This window comes from Lutjanus erythropterus, chromosome 12, assembly GCF_056507025.1.
Source record: "Lutjanus erythropterus isolate fLutEry1 chromosome 12, fLutEry1.hap2, whole genome shotgun sequence".
Taxonomy (NCBI): Eukaryota; Metazoa; Chordata; class Actinopteri; order Lutjaniformes; family Lutjanidae; genus Lutjanus; species Lutjanus erythropterus.
This window is the reverse complement of record NC_139328.1, coordinates 7,273,123-7,281,170: the sequence shown is the minus strand read 5'-3', so window position 1 is coordinate 7,281,170 and position 8,048 is coordinate 7,273,123.

The following is an 8,048-nucleotide window of genomic DNA, read 5'->3' as shown; positions in this document are numbered from 1 at the left end:
CACACAATAACACCAAAACAAAGATCAACTTAAAGGGTTGACACCTAAACAATAGGAAAGAGCGAAACCTGTCTTCAGTCTGTCCCCTCCTGCTACTACAGTCGGGTACAGATCACATTTGAACCAAAACTGTACCAATACTGGTACCTGGAATAGTGGAGTACAATTTTTTGGTATTTTACTCTCTCAGTAATAACAAAAATGTCATTTCACTCATAAAAAGTCCAAAATTCTCAACATTCTTCAACATTTTATTTGTGTCATATATTTTGTTATTTATTTAGAGCCTTCCCAAATCCCCCTCTACAATCTACAGTCACCAGAGCAATACTGTTGTTTACATCACAGAGGAAGCACACCTGATTTATTTCCTGTTATGTTGTTGTTGTCGTCACTACCACCTCCGTGCATACACACAATAGTCTGCAATTCAAGAATATTGGTTTTGGACATTTTAATGAATCTTAAACACTGTTGTGGTGTGCTGAATATCATGTTGGTGAGGAGTTTCAGATGCAGCCAGCGGCTGAATATTGGCTGAGGCTAACACTAGAAAAAATGCTAAGCTAACCAAGACAGTTATTGCAGTAAAAAGCCCAGCAACAATTTATCCAACAAGCTAATCAATAACTGAAAATGTTCATGTTGTTGTTGATGCCTCACTTAAAGATTTTTTTGTCCAGATGGGTATATTACACTGTTTAGACACTGGCTGCAGGCATGCTAATGTTAGCTGCAGCTGCTGTGTGGGATTTAGCTTTCAGGCTATCAAACAGTGAACTCTGTGACTTTTAGTTACACTGTGTTTTGTGTTTGGTTGGATGTCGCCACCTCTTCTTTTCACATACATACACAGAAGTCTACGAGTGTTGTCTGTCTCAAGTTTTGAAAAGTTTAACCGCACTTGCGACCACTTTCAGCTCACTATTACCCAGACTCACTCTACTCCGTGACTGAACAAAGTGCTGCTGCTCACTCTAGCATCGCTCTCTGTCTCTTTTTGCTTTCACTTCTAACGCACCGGATGACTGGACTTAATTTCTAATTTCACATTTTTGATACAGTTAATGACTGTTAACTGTGAGGTAATTTTAGCTTTGACATAAACGTTACAACAGTACCTCTCCCTCACTAGTTGAGAGAGCTAGAGATGGGACAGGACCTGGTTTTGACTTGGTCTCACCCTGCCTTTGTCTTGGTCTTGACTTGGTCTCAAACCCTCAAAAACCCTCGGTTTAGGTGGTCTAGACTACAACACAGCTAACACTGAACTTTTTCTGGCATGCCCCCTTCAGAAGACCAAAAAAGTTCACGCCCCCCATGTCATTTTTTATCGATTGTTAGGGGAAGGAACTAATAAAAAAGGATCCAAGTTAAATTTTGGTGAAATAAGGAACAAAATGATAGCATCAGGAAATGAAAACAACCAACCAACGCTAACTTCCAACACAATATATTGTCCAACAAGACCCCTCACCCCTTCCAGAAAGAAACTAAATATCTTCCTTTTGCTGTTTGCCCAATTTACGTGCACTTGTTTTATTCCACCTTAGTGTGAGTTACACTCAGCAGTCGATCAGATCAATTAATCTGGGACTCATCCCCACACCGTCAAATATGGACGTTTTGGATTGGAAACTAGCTCTGATGGGTTGTTTTTGTTCACGTGTGGAGGATTCTTACAAATGCCATTAGGAGCACAAAGAGGAGCCAGAGGAAGCTGATTTTTTTTTTTTACACATATAATCTGTTTAAGGATGTCATGATATAGTGTTAGTTTCAGAAAATAGGACAAAAAGTTATTTTTACAGAAGTTAGCCACTCTAACTTTTTTAATCTCAAACTTGTCTTACAAAAAAATGCAGCTCCATTTTCCTCATCCATACTAAAATGCAAGTGTTTTCAGATTGATCCAGTCCAATCTCAAAGCGAAAACAGAAAGAAAGAAACGTACTGTGGACGTAAACTCAGAGAGGCAAACCAGTGCAGAGAGTCTTCCCTCTGCCTCTGTCACACACTCAGAAAACTAAGACTCCATTGATAAAGAGCTCGTGAGAATCAGGGAAACGAGCAGTATGTCAGTAATGACATTACACTGTTCCTCTTTTTTTTCCATTTGATGCACAGTCAGATGATTTACTTAATTCCGCCCGTAGATTCCTGACAGACAGAGAGACGAGGAAGAACGGAGAGCATAAGGGGTGACTAGAGACAGAGAGAGAGAGAGAGAGAGAGAGAGAGAGAGAGAGAGAGAGAGAGACAGACAGAGAGAGACAGAGAGAGAGAGAGAGAGAGAGGGAGGAGAGCCAATTTGTGCGTTCACATGTTTTTCTCAGACTTATCATCACGCAAATTAGGTCCTGCTTTCTGCTGATAAGGTCAGCTGTCAGTCTAGGCTTATTTAAAGGAGTGGATATGCGTGAACAGACATATACGCTGCCGTACGCACAAACTGATTTTTAAGCTGATTTTGCACCACTGAGACACTTACATACACACATATACAAACACATTTGGATCGCTCTTTATTTTTCAGTACACTAATAAGACGTAACAAGCCATACTTTGTATCAAATTAGACGAAAACTCTTGTCCATTAAATTGACCCTTATTACACCCTTATTAGAGTTTATTAGAGGGTAATTAGGGAGACGTTAATTCAGAACTGTACTGTAAACTAAAGTGTAGTGTTTCCCACTGTTGGATTCTTATTAGACTTTCTTTCAGTGTAATTAAGGACACATTACTACAGACCTGTACTGTAAAATAAAGTGTATTGTTTCCCTTTGTTGGACCCTTAAAATACTTTATTAGAATGTAATTAGGGACACATTACTTTAGAACTGTACTGTACTTAACTTAAGTGAACTCGCATATCTGCTACCTCCCCATTTAAAACCACTATGTGAACCAGATGCACGGCAGAGGTGTGTGAGTTCAGTTTAGTTTACAGTACAGTTCTGCTGCCATGTGTCCCTAAATACCCTCTAACAGGATCTACTAATGGTCTAATAAATGGTCTGATACTGTCTAATAAAGAACATATTATGTCTAGTTTTCCTATAATTTGATTATTGTCCTATAAAATAAAGTGCGTCCCACATTTGTGTGCATCTCTCACACATTTTTATTTCATTTAATGAGATGGTAGCACATTCCCACTCTCTGGAAAGCCCCGCATAAAAACACCTTCACACTTCAGACTTCTGTCTTGCCCTTCTTTGGATTCAATTTCATAGTCATGTATTCTAAAAATCCCCCTCTTGTAATCTTCCAGTCGTAAGCTCATGAGTCATAAACTGTAAATTCAATTGCACGTCGCAAGCCGTCCCTATGGAGTCGCTTGTCTCAATTGTGCGGGGCAACAATGCCGCCAACAGTCAAGTGTCTTGTGCAGAGAAACGTTCCCGTACACAGGTGCCAGGCCCCGTCAGTCTGACATATTCATTCTGACTATGGCAAAGAGGGTGCATAAAAGGTATTGCCAAAAGCTGAGCGTTTGTTAAATGAAGATGAATGGGATGGTTTGGATTGAAGGTGATATTTTATTTAGGATCAGACGTTCTCTGTTTGGTAATGCAACAGCCACTCTCGCAACAACATGACAGCCCCGGGAAATGGATATTGATTAGAAAAGGTTGATGCTTTTTTCCCCTCCTCATTTTTTTTTCTCCCACACTCCCTCTCTTTTCTCTCTCCCCCTTGCTGTTTTGCACTTTTTAATACTCTCCCTCCTCCTGTAGCTGTCTCACAATTTCCCTCCTTCCCTCCGTCTCTCTCTGTCTGTTGTCAAGCCGTAATGTGTGATGTGCCATAAAGCCTGATTGATGGTTAAGAGCTGATTTTAGGGCCCCGCAGCTGAAGCTGGGGTGTGAGGACACCTGATCAAATTTCAGTCATGTACGTGCTGTTTTCTGTGCATGTATGCGAGCGTGTGGGTGTGCGAGTGAACAAAGGCAGAGAGATTTGCCTGCGTGTACGAGAAGAGAGTTTGGCAGCGACAAAGCCTGAAAATGAAATGGTCCTCGAGATAATTAATTCAATAAAATGACAGAACTGTATTATTATCAGCTGTGGATAAACCTGTGGCTCATCTAACAGCTAAAATTACAAAAATACCAGCAATATTCTCTCACACAAAGGAAGCAATTATATCATTTTTGAGCCTATAAGGCATCTGTTATTTACCGTTTTACGTGATATGTACGACCAATTCATGACAGCAACTGAAAAGGAAATCAATATGTGTGTGCACATGTTCCTTTCTCTCTCTTTTTGCAGACTGTTCTGTGTGTATATGTGGTCAATATAACCGCCCCCTGCTGATTGGCTCACACAGTCAACACTCAAGTAGATGTATGTCTGTGAACTGCACTATTACACTGTATTGACCTATATACTCACAGACACGCTTTTTTAATACTTGCATTGACTTACTGACTCCCCTGGAGATTAACCCAATGTTAACCATAGCCATAACCAGTCCATACCTAACCCCAACCTTTTATGTCATTTCAATCCTGACCTTAAACCTGCAGTAAATGTTTAGCCACTCGGCAGCAGCACAGAATGGGCTGAGGCTCACTCTACACACTCTACACTACACAAAGTATTATTTTAAATGGATGTGGTGAACTTGGACACCAGTTGCCTATTTAATAGGAGTGTCACAATTCTCCACGTGATATGATTCAATTTGACTTTCAATTTTTGGTTCACGATTTGATTTGATAGACTGAAGTCTTCAATAGATGGTTTTATGCTCTGACAATTGTCTGTTTCTTACTTTTTGTCTGTTTTTTGGTGTAATAAAGTGGTTGCAGAACAAGTAAGTCATTTGCATTTTCAAATTCTTTAAAATGTCTAAAAGTCTATACGGTATCATGTTTAAGAGGAACAGCCAGTAAGATGTAAGCTACACTGTGTCGTGTTTTCTTCTTGTCAATTCTGGCTTTGCTTTTGATTATTGGACTTGAAAGCTCACTTTGATCGATCTTCCATTTAATGCTGAAACTGTGACATCCCTACTGGCGTCCAGCAGAAACATTAGCAGTCATTTGGAAAAGGTTTCTGGTCACTCTTTTAGCTCCGTTTTTGGTCTCCTCCACCTCCTGAGAAAAATATCCTACTCCTTATCTGCTAAATACTCCACTTTGGTCATCAGCTAGTGGCTAAATGTGTCTGTCTGCCATACTGTGCTGGGCAGTTAGCATACAGCAGGTTTATCAGTGCTGTTTTGCTGAAAATAGCTGTCCAACACTGCAGACGCCACCCATAAGAGCAGCGGGAGTTAATTAAAACAGTTAACCATGAGCTGAAAGATGATAAAATATTCCGTAGAGCTGAAGATAACTGAGGAGTTGGGTGATAATTCTAATTTTGTTTTTCTATTTGCTTCATGACTATGACTGACCCCTTATACGTGGCCGTGTGATCCCGTAACCAGAACATTAAATCGGTTCTTTTGTGGGGACCTGCTAAAGGTCTTTAATGCGACTGTGTGAACAAATTACCGTCCCCAGAGGGTGATTAATACACACACTTACACACTCAAAGACAAGAAAAGAGAAAAAGAGAAAGTGCAAAGAGGTTACATTGTGTTTGTGAACAATAGTGTAATCAACAGTAGGTGGTGAAATCATTAAAATTCCACACAATGCACATCCCAGCCACACATACACACATGGACAACACAATTGTCTTTCTCTCACACACACACACACACACACACACACACACACACACACACACACACACACACACACACACACACACACACACACACCTCTCTGGCATTATCTCCAGTGCCCATACACCCTAATTACCATTCAGCTCTGATCCCTGATGATAACCTCTCCTGGGCAGACGCAGCCACACAGTGACCAGGATTATACCTTTTGACAAGTCCAATTAATACAGACCTAACGACAGCGATCGATAGCATTGATTAAACATGGCAGGGAAATTCATAATTGCCTGGAGGTGAAAGGTTAATACACCATTAAACACACCTGCAGCTCACTCTTTTGTCGTTCTGTCTTTATGTTCACCGCTCAAGGGATAACTGACCCCCAACATGCCACCTGCAATTACTGCATTCTTCCTTTTAATCCTTTTATAGTCGAGGGTAACAGATGCTGGCACCATTACAACTGCTGGTTATTGTCACAGAAAACACGCAATATTGACACGCAGGCCAACAACATAACACAAAGATGATAAAAACAAATGCTATTGATTTTTATATTATTGTTGTAAGCTCATCAGTGTATCCTTCTGAATGGAATCAATAACTTGCTAAGCGTTTATGTTTCTGTCAACTTTATTTCTTTGCACTTGCACAGCTGTTCTGGTTTGGTATGTCTGTATGAATGGGCCCATTCAACATCTGTTATTTTCTTTTTTAAATAAAGACTTCTGTACAATGAAGGACGATGTTGGTGGTGCAGTTATGTAGCACTAAGTAAAGACATGCTGGCTGCTCATAAACGCAACACAAATCAACCATTCTCTAATTGTATTAACACTTAAATTCACATTAATTGATTTTATTTGCCACTGGGGGGCAGCGCAACAAGCTGCAATCACAACAGTGACATATTATCACATTATAAAGGTAAATATGTTAGTATACAGGTGCCAGTCACATATACATACTGGCAGAATCACTGATTCTGCCATTAATTTTGATTATTTCAATTCAAAGCTCATTTTGATCAATTTTCGATTTAATATTGAAATTGTGTTAACTGTAATAATAAACATTCATCAACTAGATGTTGATATCCGGCCGCAAACAAGCTTGTTTATCTTCTAACTACTGTGGCTGTATCAATATATGAATTAAATGTCCTGTTTCTTAGTTATTGCACTGTGCAGTTCAAGGACCAGTGTGTAAGATTCAGTGGCATCTAATGACGTAGCTATAAATGGCTCATTCTTGGGTAACAAAAACACATTTCTTATTTTCAAGTGATTATACACTAATGAAAACATGTCACATTATGTTTCATTACAGCCACATTCTGCCAATAAAACACTGTGAATCATACACACTGGACCTTTAACAGAATACCTAGAAGAGTACAGAATTAATGCAGTTGTTTCTTTTTCAGCCTCGTATCTTCTCCCGATAAATTCTTCAACGGCTGATATCTAAATCTTCACTCCAGTTGAACGGCTGCGATCGCTCTGAGCGAGCTTTCCCCCCACGGCTCTCTTGTCTTCTGTTCTCTGCTCTGAGCAGCCGCTTCACCGCAGAGATGAACAAGATGGAAGGCAAGGAGCAGACTACTGCAAGGGCATGCCGCCCAGCAGCCAGGCTTTGATCAACTCTCTGAGTCAAACACACTTAACTCCCTTTAGCAACAAGTGAGGCTCGACCTAGGTGTATCTCCTCTTTCTCTCTGCTTCCCCTTAGCAGTAAAAGACTGCTGCTGTATTTATGAACAGTGCTTAAAGTAAAATCCTATAAAATAATAATAAATCTTCTTGATCTAACTCTAGTAAGAAATCTAATTTGAAAGACAGTGCCTTATAACAGGTTTGCATAAATGAAATGACTTGTTGAGATGTTGATGTATCTGTTATTCTATATATATCTTAGTACTTGCTACATAAACAAACTTTTTTATTTATTCGTCACTTTCTTTAAGCACCTTTGTATATGTAACAAAACCTCAGCCTCACAGTAAAAAGAGTTCTGTCTTCCCTCCCTCCACATGAAGATCAGAGAGCAGGAACTGTTTACTGAGATTGTCGTGGGAGTTTTTTCCTTGTTGTCACTGTCAGTCGAACATCAGTCGTGCCATTTTCATTTACTGTTATCAGACGGTGGGTGTTGTTATGAAGCTCTTGGAGCCTGTGAGTGTGGTAAAGGGCTACGCAAATAAACTCGACATCCAAAGTAAGCACAACGCGGCGAAAAAAGGTAACCGCATCTGCATTTTCCAAGAATTTAACATATGTACTACAGCTCAAGGGTTGTTTACTAACAGAAAACAGCTGAATGAAGTGAATCTTCCTTCTGTCTGTCCTTCTTTTTTCTT